We start from the raw sequence: 21,578 nt of genomic DNA on the forward strand, positions 1-21,578 counted from the left end.
TGGCAAAATATATTAACGAAATATTCCATCAGTAAGCCTCTTCCACATCCTATTAATGTAGTAATGTCTCAAAAGGTTATAATTAGGATTAATTTACTTGACGGTTAATGAGGTCATCATGAATCAAAAATGTGGAGGAAAACGTTAGTATACTTCATTTGTATTCAAGAATATGTAGAGTGGATGAGACAGTAAAACATCTGAATTTAAACGGAAGTTGTAATTGTTTCAAGAAACTTAAACTCTATTATCGTTTATTCATAGTGGTGAATGTACCACCGTTCTCACTTGGGCATTTTGTACAGGTGCATATGTGTGGGTTTCTCTGTCTAAGCTTCAGAGAACTTTGACCACACCCTTCAAAAAAATAAAGCATTCTGAGATTTTCTACGTTATAGAAGGGCTGTTAAACAAGAGAGGTGATCTAGGAAGGCTTCAGTGCTTGTGTTATTGGAGAACAAGTTTAATGGATTGATAGATAGGTGACAGGGTTAGAGCAATGGTTCCCAACATTTTTTAAAAGTATTCTTTTTCTGATTCCAAGATTGCTGCCAATTGGAGCACATACAAAAGTTTTCCTTTCAATGTGTAAAACAGATACCCAGTGATGTGGTGGAAAATGTTTAACAACTGGCTCTCCAGGAAGGAGGCATGGTGGGGAAGGGCAGATTTGTAGCGTGTGTGTGTGTCTATTTCCATGGTGTAAATATTCCTATCATCTGGGATTTCAAGCTGCCAGCATGATGTCTCTGCACATGGAGGTGAAAGAGATTTGCAGGAGGACACAATTATACAGTCTTTTAACCGCACAGGTACAAGAGGCATCACAAACCTCAAAAGCAGAGGTAAGAGATAATGTAATAAACTAATAAGAAAGTGATGAGTTTTGAATATTAACTACCTATGCTTTTAATATAAGTGATTTAATTATGAGTTGATTTAACAGAATTTGAACAAGGGCTGTGTTTAACAAGCAGCTCACAGAATGCTTGAAAGTTTAACAACCAACTCTTGAGAACTGGTCCTAGATGACTTCGGCACACCACCACGTATACCCGATCGCTCAGGACTTGTAAGACCCGACTTTAGAAATAGAAAGGGCACAGACAATGTACCGTGCCACTTTGTACCACTAACACTGGCAAATAGAGGTACTTCTTCATTTGTGGAATGTGCCAGAGTGGCCTTTTGTTAATAAAATCTCAATTAATTAGAATTCTTTAAGAAACCTCTCAGTAAACTAGGTTTTCCTTTTATTTTTTTAGAAAGAGAAATGAGTTGTAATGTTGATTTAGTGTCTGCTCAAAAAGGTTTCTAAGTCAATATATCAATTAATTTTTTAAAACTATTTACCTCAAAGAAGGCTTAGACATTGACATTCCTATGTACCAGGAAAAAATAAACAAACAAGCAAAATAAAACAAAAGATAAAAGCACAAACCTCAGTCAGGGAAGTTGTCTGGACAGCATGTTCTGAATCAGCAGCTCTGCCCTGTCCTGGCTGGACTGAGAATGGTCCCCTGTTCCAGGTGGCCTGTCTCCAGTTTGCCAGCAGACGAGTTGGGCCTGCCATGAAGGGCTCTTCCCAAACAGATGTGCAAGCAGCCGCTGAGGCAATCACATCCCTTCCCTCAGGGATTTGAACTGCAGGAAAGAAAGAATTTGTCCAGTTAGTGATGAGAGGTGAAGTTAAAATGAGGCAACACCTGGGCCAGGTAACATAAATAGAAATCATGAGTAAGCAGAGGACAAGAGTGCTGTGCTAAGTAACTGAAGGAGATATTCTATAAGAGGGAAAAATGATCAGCTTGTCCCCAATTAGCCTAAATCCTCGTCAGCTGGCCAGTTCCAGCCCATGTGCAATCCCTTTAATAAACCAAGATCAAAATTAGGATACATAGTGCTCACTGTATCGTAGGTAGCATCATAAATGTACGTTAAAAGGCACTGAATTCAGTCCTAGTATTAAGTTTTTGCTGGTATTTATTGTGTAGATCCTTATTAATGCTGAGCAGAAGAAGGGACAAATGTTTTCAATGGGAACTTCATAAATGAGGCAGAACGTGCTTCACATGGCCATTTCTTAGATTAATTCTTAACTGTAATAGCCTTGTATTATGAAATAATTCAGAGAAGACATTTTACTGGGAACTAAGTATTCATGGTTCAGGTATGCAGCATCTCGAGAATTCAACCTCAAATAAAAGTCAGAGAATCTTTGAGTCTCCTTCACATATGTTATCAAAGGCAACTGTGTGACAAAATGATAAGTCAGATTTCCTATTTCTCACATCTTCTATAGCCCGAGCTAGGATTCAACACAATTATTGTTGTTTTTCTGGTGATAACACCTAGGCAAGGTACTACCTTAAAAGAAAACGTCAAAAACGTAGTATTTCCGTAGATCCCTGTAACATGCAAGGTAATTTTGTTTACGGTCTCCCATCGGAGCCTCTTAACTTTAGGAGATAGGCAGGCATTATAATCCCCATTTGTCAAATGAGAACACTGAGGTCAGAGAGAAGGTACCTTACTTTTTATTACAGAGAATATGGGAGTTGGGACTTCAACCCTAGTAATGATAAGAATGATAGCTAAGATTTACTGAGCCATAACCATGTGTCAGGTACTGTGGTAAGCTTACTATTATTCCCATTTTATGGATGAGAAAACTGAGAGCTCTCTTAGCCCAAGTTGCTATTGAATGAAGAGGTAAAGTTTTAAAAATGCTGATCTTAAAATTTATACGTGTCTTGGGGGGCTTCGAGTGAGTTAGTAGTTGAAAGTTAGAGAGTTAGAGAGTAAAGAAAGCTAGTTGCATAGGGCCTGGAGGCAGAACACCAAGGTGAGTTAGTTCAGGTAGGGACAGGGAGTCCCAGAGACACATTATCTACCAGAGTCAGGCCACTTAGGAGTGACTGGAGAATGGGAACCTGCCATGTCTCCAGGCTGAGAAAATACTTCCGAAAAAGGAGAATTGCTAATGAGGTACTGGGTGGAACCCGGGGAAGAGAGATGCAGCAACCCGGACTTTAGGAAGCTGTGTATGGTGCCTTTACCCCCAGATTGAGAGAATATCCCTGGTTTTCCGGAATGCATAGGCTCTCCCCTAGGGCTGTTGAAAAGACTGAGTGAACCAGATATTCAGCCAAATAGAGGACAAGTAGGAAGAGCCAGTTACTGAATGAGACTGAGATACTGGGGTGTCAATGAATATTTTGTCTTTGCTATAAAACTATCCATCTGATTACAGCTTGGACCTTCAAGACTTGCTTACACTTCAAGAATTTAACCTCAGGCCCTACGTGACTACATGTTGCCGAAAATTCCCTTGACTAGTGGCAGTTAGAGTCACTAGCAGTGAATTCTGCTAGTAACTAGCCGTGTCTTCTGTTTTGGGATACCTGAACTGGCTTCATCATTTCCTAAAAAGAAAACACAACAAGATGACTTTCTAAGGCATCTGGGTCAACCAAGGATTTGTTGTAATGAAAGACATCCTGGGGCTTCACAAACGTTAAGTTTGGAATCACCTCTATATCATTTCCAGAAACCTACCTATATCCTTTCGCTCCCACGGCTACGATCTTTTAGACTGCGAGACCAGCATAATCTTATACCTGAATTACAGCAATCGTTTTGTGACACGTGGAGTTCCTCAGGCTTCCTGCCACCCCCTCTTCTCATTGTCTCTCATGGATTTCCCCGTCTCAAGGCTTCAGTTACCCGAAGGAACTACATCCCCATCTGCAGGCCCAGGTCTCTCACGGGATCTGACTTCACATCTGCCAACTGACCACGCTCCCTTGCATAGCCCACTAGCATCTCAAACTCAATATGCTTAAGACGGGACTATTATCTTCCTATTCCCTTTGCCTAAACCGACTGCTCAAACATGCAAGATTTGGGTCACTGCCTTTCTCTTGCACAAGCCAGAAGTCTTGGGTGTTATCTTCCAGTCTCCTCTCTCCCTCACTGGTATAATGACTTACTATGACTGGACTTCATATGTCCATGCCCACCTCTTCAGGCTAATGCACTCTCTAAATGGCAACAAGAAGGAGCTTTCCAAAAATGCAGATCTGATCACATCCTTCCTCCAGTATAAAAACTTCTTCATTGCTTCCCATGCTTTCAGGATAATATGACAACGCCTTAGAGTGATAAGAGGTCCTTGTGCACGTAGTGCCTGCTATTGCTTTCCTCCCAGCCTAACTTTCCATCACCTCCATACCTTTAACTCTGTGTGTGCTGCTCCTTTCTGTGCCTGAGCCTTTGTTCTTGCCGTTTCCTTTGCTAGCACCTATCAGTATCACCTGCCACTTCTTTGACTCATATTATCTTTCAAGTCCCAGCTTAGATGTTGCCTCATCCAGAAGCCCTTCCTTGATTCTACAGACTGGAGCAGGCATTCATTCTGTGAGCATACACCACTAGTACTTACTATACAGTCCGCTGAGATTGAATCTTTTTCCTCCTTCACTGGGCTGTAAATACCTTTACAGGTTACTTGTTTATTCCCAATTGCAAAGCAGTGCTTAGTACAGTGTCTGACACAGGGTTGATATTCCCGTTGTTTATACTATGCACACTGTATCCAAAATACCTACCTATCGATTGAATAACGACATCAATATAAATTCAGCAGTAAATGAAGCCTTATTTTAGGTTTCCCAAATGCATTCTACTAATATGAAGGGAGTTGAGAACTGTTGCATATCTTCTTGTAATCTTTTGTCCCAGAGGCATTTTAATGGAAATTTGAATCATTCTTTTCAAATTCACTTCCATTTACTTTACAAAATGGCTTCAGCACCTGTCTCATTCTCTCTTTCCATACCGTTTTTAGAGGCTTTAACATTTCTGTTAATAACTTGGTTCAGACTTGGCCTCAGGCCTCAACCACACCAGCTGCCCATACCAGCGACAACACAATTACGCAAAACTGTTGCACGTTTGAGATCTGAAATTCTGACCTTTTCCCTCGGAAACACCACCTCCACTTCTTCCACTCTCTCACCACCAGAGTCAGCATGTCAAATGCCTTCTGGCTCCTTGAAGCTTTCCAGATTGCGGAATCCAGATCACCTGTTGAATCATGTTGCTTCTCCGGGATGGACCTTGCAGCCAGCCATTTCAATGATACGTTTGCTATCAAATCCAAATCCCTCATTCTCCTTATACTATATCATTCATCCACTATGAATGACTTCCAAGAGGGCTTTCTCTTCTCACATCCTTAGACTGCTGCAAACTGCTGCAGAAAATAATGAAAACATGCTGATTAGGTCAGTAAACGTTTTGTGTAATCTCATCAGCTGGACCTTAACAGAACCAAGCACAATAAAAAAGAATCTCTCTGACTCATCTTGTTGTTTACACCCTATCGAACCCATCACAGCCGCTCCAAACCCTCTCCCCTCTTTAAGTCCCCAGCAGAGGACTTTCCTTACTTTGCTAGAGAACTTTGTCCACAAAGCCATTAGAATCATTGGGCTAGATTTCCACTTATCACCCTTTCTGTTCTAAAATCCTACCAGTGGAAGAAGCCAAGCCGTTGTGAAGAGAGGTTCCAGGAAAGAGATGGATGCTGAACCTGAGTGAGAATAAGAGGACTCCTTTCCTAAAACTGAGAGAAAAGGACAGAGATAGAAAGGGAAAACATGGGGAAATATGGAGAGAGTTTGATGTAGAAAAAAGTTGAGTTTAGATAGTAGACATCCAATGTCCTCACTTTCTCCAAAGAGATTTATTTGATAGAAAGATTCTTGGAGGGGCCATTGGAAGACTTGCTACTTCATTTCATTTTGCCTCAATATCTCCCTCACCTAAACAAAAGAGTTGAACCTGGCCTCTAGCACTAACGTCCTAGGATTCAAGCAGAACTTCTGAGCATCACAAAGGTTCTCCAAAGAGGTGTGTAGGTAGGTGGTACAAAAGATGTTGGGAATGTGTAAGGGCATTTTGTGGTTATGCAATGACAGAGATGCCTCCTTGGCAATTAGTGAAAGGGAACTGACAATGTGCAGGACCTACTTCCACAAGAAAGCATTGTCCCCTCCCCTCAGAAATGCTGATGGAACCTCTTCACACTACTGCAATCACATTGTGGAAATTCCGAAGACAGGGGTCATTCATTCCACTTTTTGAGATCTCCTGGCAGTGACTCTTTGGGACCAGCTTAGTTTGTACTAGGTGATCAATAAAGGCTTGTGAAAAAAATTCCGTGTCCTTGCAAAGTTGTACATAATGTGAATTTTTGTAACTCTACTGATGATTTCCCTTTGACATACATTTTAATTTCAGAGGCGCTTTATCTTTGCTTCTGATTGACTTTTAATTGGCAGTGAGTCCTAACACAGAGCTCAGTTATTAAAATGGAACCCTGCAGGGAATCCATTTGTAAAGCAATAAATCCTTTTATAATGTGAATAATCACCCATTAATTGATCTGGTTTGTAAATTTGAATTTTCAGATGCTACATTTTTTTTTCCCTTAAATGTGGCAGAACTATGGTCTCCTCATTATAACCTTAGAGTTCAAGAAGGGTCCAACATGTATGACAGTTTTTCTATTTTACAACTGAGTTCTTTTTAGTGACTTCCAGGCTTTCCCTTCAGTTAATTCCTTTTATAGGAAATCTTGAACAATTCTATCTAAATAATGATTTGTTGCTTGTGAAACTATTGGTGTGCTCACTTTTTTTTTTTTTAAATACATTAGAGAAACTATTTGTCTCCAGGGATCTCTAGGCAACTTGCAGATTTAAAAATCCTCTTCATTCCTAGAGGATTTCCCTTAGTATAGAAAGGTTCTATTCCACCTTTTCCCATTTATGAAATGGAGTCACAGAATGGCCAGCAGAACACAACTACACAAGTGTCTGTGGCTGAGATGACAACAGAATTCAGATCACCTCACCTCTTATTAAAGAATGCATCGCGGAGGACTTCCGGGAAGATGGCGGAAGAGTAAGACGCGGAGATCACCTTCCTCCAAGAATACACCAGAAATACATCTACACGTGGAACAACTCCTACAGAGCACCTACTGAACACTGGCAGAAGACCTCAGACCTCCCGAAAGGCAAGAAACCCCCCACGTACCTGGTTAGGGCAAAAGAGAAAAACAGGGTGGCGGAGTGGGGGAGCTTTGGAGCCGCGGAGGAGAGCACAGCAACAGGGGTGCGGAGGGCAAAGCGGAGAGATTCCAGCGCAGAGGATCGGGGCCGACCGGCACTCACCAGCCGAGAGGCTTGTCTGCTCACCCGCCGGGGCGGGCGGGGCTGGGAGCTGAGGCTCTGGCTCCAGTCGGAGCGCCGGGAGAGGACTGGGGTTGGCGGCGTGAACACAGCCTGCAGGGCATTAGTGCGCCGCGGCTAGCCGGGAGGGAGTCCGAGGAAAAGTCTGGACCTGCCGAAGAGGCAAGAGACTTTTTCTTCCCTCTTTATTTCCTGGTGCGCGAGGAGAGGGGATTAAGAACGCTGCTTAAAGGAGCTCCAGAGACGGGCGCGAGCCGCGGCTAGAAGTGCGGACCCCAGAGACAGACATGAGACGCTAAGGCCGCTGCTGCCGCCACCAAGAAGCCTGTGTGCGAACACAGGTCACTATCCACACCCCCCTTCCGGGGAGCCTGTGCAGCCCGCCACTGCCAGGGTCCCGGGACCCAGGGACAACTCCCCCGGGAGAACGCACAGCGAGCCTCAGGCTGGAAACGTCACGCCGGCCTCTGCGGCCGCAGGCCCACCCCGCACTCCGTGATCCTCCCTACCCCCGGCCTGAGTGAGCCAGAGCCTCCGAATCAGCGGCTCCTTTAACCCCGTCCTGTCTGAGCAAAGAACAGACGCCCTCCGGCGACCTACACGCACGGGCGGGGCGAAATCCAAAGCTGAGCTCCTGGGAGCTGTGAGAACAAAGAAGGGAAAGGGAAATCTCTCCCAGCAGCCTCAGAAGCAGCGGATTAAAGCTCCACAATCAACTTGATGTACCCTGCATCTGTGGAATACATGAATAGACAACGAATCATCCCAAATTAAGGAGCCGTGTGGATGAAAGGCTCTTGGTGCTGCAGCCAGGAGTTAGTGCTGTGCCTCTGAGGTGGGAGAGCCAACTTCAGGACACTGGTCCACAAGAGGCCTCCCAGCTGCATATAATATCAAACGGCGAAAATCTCCCAGAGATCTCCATCTCAACGCCAACACCCAGCTTCACGCAACGACCAGCAAGCTACAGTGCTGGACATCCTATGCCAAACAACTAGCAAGACAGGAACACAACCCCACCCATTAGCAGAGAGGCGGCCCAAAATCATAATAAGTCTACAGACACCCCAAAACACACCACCAGACATGGACCTGCCCACCAGAAAGACAAGATCCAGCCTCATCCACCAGAACACAGGCACTAGTACCCTCCACCAGGAAGCCTACACAACCCACTGAACCAGCCTTAGCCACTGGGGAAAGACACCAAAAACAACAGGAACTACGAACCTTCAGCCTGCAAAAAGGAGACCCCAAACACAGTAAGATAAGCAAACTGAAAAGACAGAAAAACACACAGCAGATGAAGGAGCAAGATAAAAACCCACCAGACCTAACAAATGAGGAGGAAATAGGCAGTCTACCTGAAAAAGAATTCAGAATAATGATAGTAAAGATAATCCAAAATCTTGGAAATAGAATAGACAATATGCAAGAAACAGTTAACAAGGACCTAGAAGAACTAAAGATGAAACAAACAATGATGAACAACACAATAAATGAAATGAAAAATACTCTAGATGGGATCAATAGCAGAATAACTGAGGCAGAAGAACGGATAAGTGACCTGGAAGATAAAATAGTGGAAATAACTACTGCAGAGCAGAATAAAGAAAAAAGAATGAAAAGAACTGAGGACAGTCTCAGAGACCTCTGGGACAACATTAAACGCACCAACATTCGAATTATAGGGGTTCCAGAAGAAGAAGAGAAAAAGAAAGGGACTGAGAAAATATTTGAAGAGATTATAGTTGAAAACTTCCCTAATATGGGAAAGGAAATAGTTAATCAAGTCCAGGAAGCACAGAGAGTCCCGTACAGGATAAATCCAAGGAGAAATACGCCAAGACACATATTAATCAAACTGTCAAAAATTAAATACAAAGAAAGCATATTAAAAGCAGCAAGGGAAAAACAACAAATAACACACAAGGGAATCCCCATAAGGTTAACAGCTGATCTTTCAGCAGAAACTCTGCAAGCCAGAAGGGACTGGCAGGACATATTTAAAGTGATGAAGGAGAAAAACCTGCAACCAAGATTACTCTACCCAGCAAGGATCTCATTCACATTTGATGGAGAAATTAAAACCTTTACAGACAAGCAAAAGCTGAGAGAGTTCAGCACCACCAAACCAGCTCTACAACAACGCTAAAGGAACTTCTCTAGGCAAGAAACACAAAAGAAGGAAAAGACCTACAATAACGAACCCAAAACAATTAAGAAAATGGGAATGGGAACATACATATCAATAATTACCTTAAATGTAAATGGACTAAATGCTCCCACCAAAAGACACAGATTGGCTGAATGGATACAAAAACAAGGCGCATATATTTGCTATCTACAAGAGACCCACTTCAGACCTAGAGACACATACAGACTGAGAGTAAGGGGATGGAAAAAGGTATTTCATGCAAATGGAAACCAAAAGAAAGCTGTAGTAGCAATTCTCATATCAGACAAAATAGACTTTAAAATAAAGACTATTACAAGAGACAAAGAAGGACACTACATAATGATCAAGGGATCGGTCCAAGAAGAAGACATAACAATTGTAAATATTTATGTACCCAACATAGGAGCACCTCAATACATAAGGCAAATACTAACAGCCATAAAAGGGGAAATCGACAGTAACACATTCATACTAGGGGACTTTAACATCCCACTTTCACCAATGGACAGATCCTCCAAAATGAAAATAAATAAGGAAACACAAGCTTTAAATGATACATTAAACAAGATGGACTTAATTGATATTTATAGGACATTCCATCCAAAAACAACAGAATACACATTTTTCTCAAGTGCTCATGGAACATTCTCCAGGATAGATCATATCTTGGGTCACACACCAAGCCTTGGTAAATTTAAGAAAATTGAAATTGTAACAAGTATCTTTTCCGACCACAACACTATGAGACTAGATATCAATTACAGGAAAAGATCTGTAAAAAATACAAACACATGGAGGCTAAACAATACACTACTTAATAACGAAGTGATCACTGAAGAAATCAAAGAGGATATCAAAAAATACCTAGAAACAAATGACAATGGAGACACGACAACTCAAAATCTATGGGATGCAGCAAAAGCAGTTCTCAGAGGGAAGTTTATAGCAATACAATCCTACCTTAAGAAACAGGAAACATCTCGAATAAACAACCTAACCTTGCACCTAAAGCAATTAGAGAAAGAAGAACAAAAAAACCCCGAAGTTAGCAGAAGGAAAGAAATCATAAAAATCAGATCAGAAATAAATGAAAAAGAAATGAAGGAAACGATAGCAAAGATCAATAAAACTAAAAGCTGGTTCTTAGAAAGGATAAACAAAATTGATATACCATTAGCCAGACTCATCAAGAAAAAAAAGGAGAAGACTGAAATCAATAGAATTAGAAATGAAAAAGGAGAAGTAACAACTGACACTGCAGAAATACAAAAGATCATGAGAGATTACTACAAGCAACTCTATGCCAATAAAATGGACAACCTGGAAGAAATGGACAAATTCTTAGAAAGGCACAACCTGCCAAGACTGAATCAGGAAGAAATAGAAAATATGAACAGACCAATCACAAGCACTGAAATTGAAACTGTGATGAAAAATCTTCCAACAAGCAAAAGCCCAGGACCAGATGGCTTCACAGGCGAATTCTATCAAACATTTAGAGAAGAGCTATCACCTATCCTTCTCAAACTCTTCCAAAATATAGCAGAGGGAGGAACACTCCCCAACTCATTCTACGAGGCCACCATCACCCTGATACCAAAAGCAGACAAGGACGTCACAAAGAAAGAAAACTACAGGCCAATATCACTGATGAACATAGATGCAAAAATCCTCAACAAAATACTAGCAAACAGAATCCAACAGCACATTAAACGGATCATACACCATGATCAAGTGGGGTTTACTCCAGGAATGCAAGGATTCTTCAATATATGCAAATCAATCAACGTGATACACCATATTAACAAATTGAAGGAGAAAAACCATATATCATCTCAATAGATGCAGAGAAAGCTTTTGACAAAATTCAACACCGATTTATGATAAAAACCCTGCAGAAAGTAGGTAGGCATAGAGGGAACTTTCCTCAACATAATAAAGGCCATATATGACAAACCCACAGCCAACATCGTCCTCAATGGTGAAAAACTCAAAGCATTTCCACTAAGATCAGGAACAAGACAAGGTTGCCCACTCTCACCACTCTTATTCAACATAGTTTTGGAAGTTTTAGCCACAGTAATCAGAGAAGAAAAGGAAATAAAAGGAATCCAAATCGGAAAAGAAGAAGCAAAGCTGTCACTCTTTGCAGATGATGTGATACTATACATAGAGAATCCTAAAGATACTACCAGAAAACTACTAGAGCTAATCAATGAATTTGGTAAAGTAGCAGGATACAAAATTAATGCACAGAAATCTCTGGCATTCCCATACACTAAGGATGAAAAATCTGAAAGTGAAATCAAGAAAACACTCCCATTTACCATTGCAACAAAAAGAATAAAATATCTAGGAATAAACCTACCTAAGGAGACAAAAGACCTGTATGCAGAAAATTATAAGACACTGATGAAAGAAATTAAAGATGATACAAATAGATGGAGAGATATACCATGTTCTTGGATTGGAAGAATAAACATTGTGAAAATGACTCTACTACCCAAAGCAAACTACAGATTCAATGCAATCCCTATCAAACTACCACTGGCATTTTTCACAGAACTAGAACAAAAAATTTCACAATTTTTATGGAAACACAAAAGACCCCGAATAGCCAAAGCGATCTTGAGAACGAAAAATGGAGCTGGAGGAATCAGGCTTCCTGACTTCAGATTATACTACAAAGCTACAGTAATCAAGACAGTATGGTACTGGCACAAAAACAGAAATATAGATCAATGGAACAGGATAGAAAGCCCAGAGATAAACCCACGCACATATGGTCACCTTATCTTTGATAAAGGAGGCAGGAATGTACAGTGGAGAAAGGACAGCCTCTTCAATAAGTGGTGCTGGGAAAACTGGACAGCTACATGTAAAAGTATGAGATTAGATCACTCCCTAACACCATACACAAAAATAAGCTCAAAATGGATTAAAGACCTAAATGTAAGGCCAGAAACTATCAAACTCTTAGAGGAAAACATAGGCAGGACACTCTATGACATAAATCACAGCAAGATCCTTTTTGACCCACCTCCTAGAGAAATGGAAATAAAAACAAAAATAAACAAATGGGACCTTATGAAACTTAAAAGCTTTTGCGCAGCAAAGGAAACCACAAACAAGACCAAAAGACAACCCTCAGAATGGGAGAAAATATTTGCAAATGAAGCAACTGACAAAGGATTAATCTCCAAAATTTATAAGCAGCTCATGCAGCTTAATAACAAAAAAACAAACAACCCAATCCAAAAATGGGCAGAAGACCTAAATAGACATTTCTCCAAAGAAGATATACAGACTGCCAACAAACACATGAAAGAATGCTCAACATCACTAATCATTAGAGAAATGCAAATCAAAACTACAATGAGATATCATCTCACACCGGTCAGAATGGCCATCATCAAAAAATCTAGAAACAATAAATGCTGGAGAGGGTGTGGAGAAAAGGGAACCCTCTTACAATGTTGGTGGGAATGTAAATTGATACAGCCACTATGGAGAACAGTATGGAGGTTCCTTAAAAAACTAAAAATAGAACTACCATATGACCCAGCAATCCCACTACTGGGCATATACCCTGAGAAAACCATAATTCAAAAAGAGTCAGGTACCAAAATGTTCATTGCAGCTCTATTTACAATAGCCCAGAGATGGAAACAACCTAAGTGTCCATCATCGGATGAATGGATAAAGAAGAGGTGGCACATATATACAATGGAATTTTACTCAGCCATAAAAAGAAACGAAATTGAGCTATTTGTAATGAGGTGGATAGACCTAGAGTCTGTCATACAGAGTGAAGTAAGTCAGAAAGAGAGAGACAAATACCGTATGCTAACACATATATATGGAATTTAAGAAAAAAAAAATGTCATGAAAAACCTAGGGGTGAAACAGGAATAAAGACACAGACTTACTAGAGAATGGACTTGAGGCTATGGGGAGGGGAAGGGTAAACTGTGACAAAGCGAGAGAGAGGCATGGACATATATACACTACCAAACGTAAGGTAGATAGCTAGTGGGAAGCAGCCGCATAGCACAGAGAGATCAGCTCGGTGCTTTGTGACCGCCTGGAGGGGTGGGATAGGGAGGGTGGGAGGGAGGGAGACGCAAGCGGGAAGAGATATGGGAACATATGTATATATATAACTGATTCATTTTGTTGTGAAGCTGAAGCTAACATACCATTGTAAAGCAATTATACTCCAATAAAGATGTTAAAATGAAAAAAAAACCAAAAACAAAAACAAAGAATGCATCGCGACTACAGAATATTTTCTGAGTTCTGAGGAACTGTATTGAGGATGGCTTTCTGGGACTGACAGGATACTGTTCTGAGAACTGGTCACTTCAGCGAGTCACCTCGGAGTGGTCCAGGTGTCTGTCTGTATGGCTGATTCTAACGAATTCCATCCCTAGCCTATTTTCCAGAAATGAACTCTATTACATTATGTCTTCCATCGGTAAACCCAAGCTTGATAATATTCCGTCCTGCTGCTTTGGGTATTATAACAGTTCATGCAGAAAGTACTGGATTAGCCTCATCACAGATGATGATGGGGGACATAAATGTGCACAGAATATTATTACCAATAATTATAGAGGGAATATTTATCCTGGTGTTCAATCCATGATGCTCACAGTGTAGGTTATAACAAAAAGAATCTCAGATGGCTTGAAGATACCTGTTTCTGAAGTAATAGTACCATAGGGGTCTTGGGTAACATTAATTAACATTTAGCATAACTACAGGAGGGTTTTTTATTTAAGGTTGGTATGGTACACTTTTTTTCCCCCGTTTCTATTTCAGCTTTTTTTCCGCCCCTTTCAGATTGACACGGGCGTCATTCTCTATATTTTCCTTCTATTATTCTGTCCTTGACTTATTAATCCATCATTTTACTTGGATGGATTAAAGTTTCTCTAATGTATTTAAAAAAATGTTTTCAAATGTTAGATATGAGCTGTGATGTTTGTCTTGGCTAGCAAAATAAATGGGATGTGACTATTCACTCAGAAGCCATCTTTCTTCTGTTCTTTTATGTCTCCAAGAGAAACCTGGGAGACATGCCTCCTTCTGACTTCATTCTCCTCTGACTAACCCCCTCCCTATAGATAACATAGCATGATCCTGAAAGCTGGTTAATTATTTCCCCCTCCAGATGGGAGGGGGAAGCAAGGAGGGAACATAGAGGTTTATCAGAAAAACAGAAGTGATGCTACATCAGCACAGAAGCCTCTCCACCCAAAGAGAGTGGATTACAAGCGAGAAAGAGACAATAACATTAAAAGCAATATTTCTGTCATGAGGCCTTCTCAGAGCTGTGAAACTAACCTGCTTGTATTTTTTTTTTTCCTACAGCCCATAAAAGGGATCAGAGCCAGAAAATACAAATCCCATAGGCTGCTATTATGCTGATGACAGTGAAGAAAGGGGGAAAATTGTTTCATTGCTGAATCGTAGATATAATTATGATATTTTATATATTTTGCAGCCTGTACCAAAGAGTTGTATTAATATCTACTATGCCCTATAGCGGGAGAGAAGTTAGCACCTTAACGCATGGCATTCAGGCTCTGATTTTGCTAAGACTGAATCCCCCTGGCTATTTACTAATATGAATTTTGTAGTTAAAGGAAAATTCAGAAGCAGGTGATAATGGTTGCATCTCTTGCAGGACCAGCTGATTCATACAAATCATTTGTACCAGCACAGGGAATGAAGCTAATTGCACTCGGACAATGTGTCTTTCACTGCCAAGATCTGCAGCCCAAGTCTAACTGCTTACTTCAGCCAAAGATGGATACAATGGGGCGTTGAGAAAAATTTAAATACGTAGCCGTAGTTCACAGGAGATATGTGTGCGAGTCAATTTGTGGGGCTTGCAAATCAATGCAATTATGACGAAGCAGTTCAAACTCCTGTTAGCGAGGTCATCTGACAGTCAAGTATTTGCGGGTTGGAAAAAGATGTAAAAAGGAAAACAAAAACAAAAACCATCTATCATTACTTTCAAATGTAGCTCAGACCACACAGCTGGGGTGGGTGATCCAGTCCATACCTTATGTTAAGAATTAAGGGGCTTCCCTGGTGGCGCAGTGGTTGAGAGTCCGCCTGCCGATGCAGGGGAAATGGGTTCGTGCCCCGGTCTGGGAAGATCCCACATGCCGCGGAGCGGCTGGGCCCGTGAGCCATGGCCGCTGAGCCTGCGCGTCCGGAGCCTGTGCTCCGCAACGGGAGAGGCCACAACAGTCAGAGGCCCGCATACCGCAAAAAAAAAAATAAATAAAATAAATAAATTTAAAAAATTAAGTATTCCTGGTCAACAGTGAGCCAATAAATAAACAAACAACATTTTGGGAGATGCAGAATAGACAGGGAAATAAAATGTATAGTAATGAAATATTCATAACCTTGCATTTTATGGACCTCAAACACTAGTTCCGTGATCTACACTATTTCTGTAGGCAGTAGTATGGTATCTGCTGAACAATAATAAAGATGGCATTAGAATGTTACTGCCTCAGTGTCATGGAGAAGGGAGGATTAATCAGTATTGTACAGAAGCTGTAAACTTGAGTAAGTAGAAGCACATACAGGTAGTTGTGCTACACTACACACTATATGGCTGGCCCACGGAAATGGAGGAGATGAGAAATACAGTCATTATGAAAATGACGAGTGTCAGCACTCAGCTTCACGGAAATACCCGTATTACTCTCCCAGTCTGTGGTTGCTCAGGGGCGCTGGTACAGACCAGCTGCTCCCAAGAAAATGTCCTGGTTATGATTGCACACTAAGAGTCACCTGTCCAAAAGATCTCGGCCCACCTGACTCCTAAACTCAGTGCTGCAGTATTCTGAACTTGGTAGTCTCCTTACGTAGGAGACAGGAGGGTCTGTCTGCTTTGGCCCTTTGGCCCTTTTTGCCCTTTGCCTACTTGTCCTCCAGCTCCAGGCAGGGGGGGACATGGAACTGCAGATTAAAACCTGGGGGCAACAGACAAACAGCCAGACCGTCTTGCTTCAAAGACTATTTTGAATACTCCTAATACATACCTGTCTCTCCATTTGAGAGCTGACCTCAGAGCCCTGGTATTTATCTCGTCCCAGATTTCAGAGGCACAGTTGTGCGGTCAACGCGGTCAGATCTTCTGCTCCTGAGTCCTCAGCAGAGCCATTTGCTTCCATTTTTACTGAGGGATTAAATAAATACCCACTGGATGCTGAGTATGCCCTTTGCTGAGATGAAATTATAGTAACGGAACATGGCAATCCTCCCTGAAAACTACCAGGTTATCTTTGCATTTTTCTCATGTCTTTCACACTTGGAAGAACCCCATCGGTCACTGGGACCCTGTTCTCTAGCCTCTTCCGTTTTGAAATGAACAAAATTAATTAGCCTCAACATGCCTTTAAAGCATGAGCCCGATACTCAGAATATATCCACTAAATTTCCTACGGTGCAAACTCTAACGATTTTCATTAAAATTTTAGCGTCTATCTTTTGATATTTACCTTGTTACGGTAAGTCACCATTTCTTTCATTTGCCTTAATGACACAACACCGGAAGCCAAATTTCCTTCAGTTATATATTGGGATTTTGATGAAAATGACTTAGCATGCCTGTATTTCTTTTTAGACTTATGGGATATACTTACTGTTTCGGGCCTGAAGGCGCACTGACAAAATTTTTTGAGTGAAGAATTGATCTACTCCAGAGAGAGGCAGAAGCTATACTCATATTGGTGATAAATATGCATAATTAACAAATTAACTATGAAGGTTGGGGACTAAATTGTTTTTACCCTTTGCGCAATCCTCTGTTTTCGTCGCTCAGAACTGGAAGGATAGGATGAGCAAAGAGTAACGAGAGTAGGTTCTCAGGAAATGTTGAAGAAATGAATCAATGAATCCCAGAGTCCTGTGAATTTTTCTTGCCCCTACGTGTGATGAAGTTGGCTGTCATCTTGACACAGAGAAATTAGTTCAAGATGGGATATATTCTTGTCATGAGTGACTTAGTAGGAATATTGAACTTAATTTAAATGCAGTGTTTTATTGGATCTCCTGGAAGGATACTTTCTTCCAGGACATCCCTCTTTTTCATCATCCTTGTGTCTGCCTCTTCTGTGTGCTGGAAGATTCTTTCACTTGGAATCTTCAAGCATATTCTCCTCTGTCACCTACTGAGGAGCACAGGTGGAACTGAGGAAGCCTTTGCTCAATTCCAGTGGTATTTTTTTTAGAATTTTCCTATCTTGTGTGTGTTTATCACATATATTTTATACACATGCGTCTCATACAAAAGATTAAAAAGGTAATACAGGGCTTCCCTGGTGGCTCAGTGGTTGAGACTCCGCCTGCCGATGCAGGGGACACGGGTTTGTGCCCCGGTCCGGGAAGATCCCACATGCCGCGGAGCGGCTGGGCCCGTGAGCCATGGCCGCTGAGCCTGCGCGTCTGGAGCCTGTGCTCTGCAATGGAAGAGGCCACAACAGTGGGGGGCCCGCGTACAGCAAAAAAAAAAAAAAAAAAAAGGTAATACAAAAGAATAACAAGGTAATAAACTAAAGTTCTGTGATGCCGTTGCCTGATTCAGAGCCTTTTAAAAGAAGAAGAGCTTAGGATAGTCTGCATATTTAGAATCATCGGGGTCAGATGATTCTAAAGTGCTTTGTAGATATTCACAATGCTCAAAGATTAAAAATGATGGAGGGTAAACACATCATTGAAAGTAATGACAGAATCCATCGCCTACCTTGGGAAACAAATGAGATGAGTCATCTCATTACTTATGAAAAGCAACCATTGGTGATCATGAGCATCGCCTGAAACATGGACTCTTCCTTTGGGCTGTAGACTTGGTTCTGAACCCATCAAGCTGGACAGATGGTCCTAGCCACACAATCCTGCTAACCTGTTCATTCAGGCTTTTACACTCCCTGCAAATATTCCCTAAAACAGTCCTCAAAAGGGGTGTACTGTATTCTAAAACCTAATAACAGTAGCTTCCCAAGTGAAATTTTAAAGATAGTAAGTTGCAAACTCTACCTTTCCCTTTTCTTTCCCCTCCTGCAGGCATCCTTGTAAATGTCTCACTCTATAAGATTTTGGTCTAAGTTGGATAAAACGTTCCTTCCCAGGGTTCTCTATTTGTCAATAGAAAAAGAGCTGAATTGTTGCCACTGAACTTGCTGTGAAGTGCTTTGACTTCAGGTGAGCTCACATTCAGCTTAGCACGGCAGTGCTGTGATTTGGGTCATAATTAAAAGATTTTACTGCAGAAAATGACTGTGCTGTTTGTACATTCCTTTCATGTCCTTGAGGAAGAACAACATCAATCATGTATTTGCCTTTTATATGATTTTTTTAAAGGCAGCATGGTGAAATAGAAAAAAACCCCAAAGCCAGAAGAGATAGACCTAGTTTCGAATCCTGGCTCTGACAACTGGGAACTCTGTGACTTGGGTGGATGACTTAACATTGTTGAGCCTTAGTTTCTTCAACGGTGCAATGGGCCAGGCAGGGTTCCGACTGATTAAATTAAATAATATATGTGAAACATCTGATATTTTGTAGGCATTTATTTAATGCTGTATATCGTTATTATGTCCTCTATTCCTCCCTTCTACATTTCTATATCCTTCAATATTGCATTCCTCTGTGAAATGGTGTGATTCTGCTGGACTCGAAACTACCTGATAAGAAGTTATGAGGATTAATGACACCAGTGAGCTCATTTCCTTTTCAGTCATGGAATAGTGAAAGGACTCCCCAACCATGAAGCATTCTCCATTTGTCCACAAAAATGTCTTCCTCTCTATGACCGGTTCCAACACTTTGCTCCTATCCCTATCTGAGCCACAATTTAAGTAAATACTGTATTGCAGTCTGTGGATTAGATGACTGTCTCCAGCAGATTTGAAGCTCCTTGAGGGAGGCTCAGCTCTGTTTTTTTCCACAGACAATACCAGATATATTTATTGACTTTGATAGAGAATGCAATAAGGTGCTCTCATGGACTTGGAAGAGGAAAGAAAATTCATCCTAATTCACCCTCCAATTCTGCTTGGCAGGGGAACATTGTTCAATCCAAAGATGTAATCTTCATTGTGCCACTTTAAGAAAGAGAAAGTGGTCCCCATCCTTCTGCTCACATTAGGAGGCACCTCGAGGAAATTCCCTGGGGTTCCCTACTTACCCACCTCCCTAAGGATGCCGGAGGGGATGTGTTTTCCAATTCCTTTTTTCCCACCTGAAATACTACCTTCAGTAAAACCAGGAAAAAAAGAAAGGCAACTCGGGCTTCTATGTCTAATTATAGGTTTTATAAGATTTATACATGGCCTTTGAAGGGATGGTAAAGAAAAACAATTACCATCACAAGCTGTGGTGAAGATATGATACAAGCAGACTGTGTTCTTTCAAAGACCTTTGTAAAGAGATCGTGGGGATGTGATCGTGCAGCCATGCTCTTTCTGTAGAGGAAGAGAACGATCGCAGTTTTTGCTTTTGGTGAAACTGGGAAATCAGGCTCTTACTAGTGAGGTTCCCCAATCTCTCTCCTTTTAGGTATAGTTTTACAGTTTCCTCATTTGTAGGGTAAGGAATATAATAGAACCCACCTCATGGGTTGTTGTGAGGATTGGATGTGTTATTATAGGCAAAGCATTTCGATAAATGTCCTGGCACAGAGCAGAAAGTCAAATACAGTTAGCTAAAAAGCAATAACAAAACCTTCTAAACCCATTTGTAGGTACTTCTGTGTGCCGGGTACATTTAGCTGGGTGGTGGGCATTAAAATGAATGGGAGGCTACTGGTCTTGAAACTCTCATTCTAGTAGGAAGAAAGGTGTGTAAGCAAATAATTATGGTGGAGCATTTGCAAAGTGGTGCACAATCGTTTTTTGTGGGATAGGAATTTAGGAGAAGTTTTCTAGAGAGGGTAATAACTGTGTGGGGCTCTGAAAGAGTAGTTAGTGTGTTCTACGCAGACAATGGGCAGGGGACAAGAGTGGTTCCTTGAAGAAACAACAGCAGAGCAAACCTGGATAGATGAAGGGACATTGTATTCTGCAACAGCAGCTGCTCTGACATCACTTGAGTAGAGGCAGTGTCCTAACCAAGTAGGGCCCTATGGGGCCTTCTCAGAACAGGATGCCTCCCACCCCTGCTAAATGTCCTCCACCTGCTTCTTGCCTGTAGAAAAAACTTTAGCTTCCTAGGCCTTCCCCGAGTTCCAAAGAGTAAATTTCATCAGAGAAGTGAGAAAATGCAGAAAGAAAGGAAAACAGTCAAGCAAGACAATAATAGTTTAGCCATTAACAAAGTCAAGGACTTTTAGCTCCTACTCAAGGGCTATAGATAATACTCTGAGCCATGTCCTTTGAGCTGTTTTGCAGATACTGAAACCCCCACCAGGTGGAAGAAGTTAACCATATGCTTGATCACAAGCATGTGGACCCCAGACTGGTTGGAACCAGAAGGTTGATGATGTTGGCTCCTGATTTCCTCATCACCAACCAATCAGAAGAATGTCCGTGACCTGATCACACACTCCGAAAACCCCCTCCCTCATCCTGTCTTTAAAAACCTTTCCCTGAAGGCCTTCAGGGAGTTTGGGCCCTTTAAGCACTAGCTACCTTGGACTCCTTGCTTAGTGCCCTGCAATAAACATTGCATTTTCCTTCACCACTACTGAGTGTCAGTAGATTGGCTTTACTGCACTGAGGCGAGTGGACTCAAGTTTGGTTCATAACAGTGTGGCTAGGGCAGGGGTGAAGGATGCAGAAAGTGTAGGCTGGGGATAGATAGGTGGCAATGCCTGCATCTTTTGTGCTAGACCTCATCAGTGGTGGGCTTCCCTAAGAGGCTTCCAAGCCAGGAAGTGTCATGATCACATAATTAAGCACTCACTTCTTATTGTATTCATGTTTCATTTAAACACTCAGGGAGAAACCATCATAGCTAAGAATTGTAACTAACATAGACGTGAGGGGTTTGTGGTCAAATTCCCCTTGTGCTACTAATAATTACCCTGTTGACTTGAGCCTACTGTTTAGAATCTCTGAACCTCATTTTCGTCAGGGTTTTTGGGAGATCTGAATGAGATAATATAC

The sequence above is a fragment of the Orcinus orca genome, chromosome 6 (assembly GCF_937001465.1).
Source record: "Orcinus orca chromosome 6, mOrcOrc1.1, whole genome shotgun sequence".
NCBI lineage: Eukaryota > Metazoa > Chordata > Mammalia > Artiodactyla > Delphinidae > Orcinus > Orcinus orca.